This window comes from Elephantulus edwardii, unplaced genomic scaffold (genome assembly GCF_000299155.1).
Source record: "Elephantulus edwardii isolate Elephantulus edwardi_28Jun2011 unplaced genomic scaffold, EleEdw1.0 scaffold00361, whole genome shotgun sequence".
NCBI classification, from domain to species: Eukaryota; Metazoa; Chordata; class Mammalia; order Macroscelidea; family Macroscelididae; genus Elephantulus; species Elephantulus edwardii.
In genome coordinates, this window is record NW_006400111.1 from 1,651,300 (window position 1) to 1,652,405 (window position 1,106).

General features: G+C 40.8%; 1 protein-coding gene across 1 annotated transcript in view; it reads left to right on the forward strand.

Moving 5' to 3' along the window:
• The window catches only part of SLC5A11 (solute carrier family 5 (sodium/inositol cotransporter), member 11), a 79,035-nt gene that overhangs the window by 1,106 nt on the left and 76,823 nt on the right, over positions 1-1,106 (forward strand). The gene's annotated exons all lie outside the window — the stretch shown is intronic.

Here is a 1,106-nt window from a genome sequence, read left to right on the forward strand (position 1 = left end):
TTGACTCTGGCAGGCACTGTACTAAGACCCTTGTCAATAAGTTTGCTACTACACCATTTTAGAGATAAGAAACTAAGTTAAAGAATTTAATTTTTTTTTTATGCTGCTAGTAAGTTAAGAGAGGTAGGGCTAAAACTTACTATGAAACCAACACACTTTATTTCAATTTTAAAAAGTTTATTTTTAAAAGTAATCCTATCACATTGTTCAAAAATAAAAACAAAATGGTCTTGGGTGAAAATTCTCCTTATTGTCCTTCTCTCCAAAAGCTTTTGTTGTTGTTGTGTACCATAGAGTCGGAACCAACCCACAGCTGACCATCCAGTGGGTTTTCAGAAGCAGTTAATCACACGGGAGGAGATTGCCCATACTTCTCCCAAGGCGCAGCTGGTGGCCTCGAACTCTGTGCTATCGGGGTTGCAGCACAGATTCTTGCCACTAGCATCAGCTTTCTAATACATCAGAGGATTCTTTAGTAATATCTTCATGTAAATCCAACTAAATGTGAATTTGTACATTTTCTTCTTTCCTAATCAAGAGTAGCTCATTATGCATGCTGTCTTCCTCTTTGCCATTTTTCAATTCTTAACATCTCTTGGAGAGGCTCTTGTGAATTGTTTTGACTCTGGCAGTCTCCATGAGGGTCTCATGTGGAACCTTTGGTTGTTTTTTGCTGTCTACAAGCTTACCAGCTATGGCCTGGAGGTCTATGATTTATAGTCAAGCAGCATTTGGTGGGTGTGCCTGTCTTTAAAATTCAGTGTTCGTCCTGGAGAGGGTGAAGCCAGTCTGCTCCTTAGAGGCAAGGATTCTGAAGCTTCGTCTGATATACTTTAGACATGTTGCAAGACTGGATCAGTCCTTGGAGAGGGACATCATGCTTGGGAGGGTGGCTTACATATAATTTACTATATATAAAGTCAGCTGTGAGGAATCTCTCAAGAGTACTGAAGAGCAATGGTGTCAGGCTGGAGACTAAGGTGCGCCTGATCCGGGCTATAGTCTTTGCAATTACATGCTATGCATCAGAGAGTTGGACAGTGAATAGGGATGATAGAAAGAGAATTGATGCCTTTGAGCTGTGGTGCTGGAGAAGAGTGTTGAAT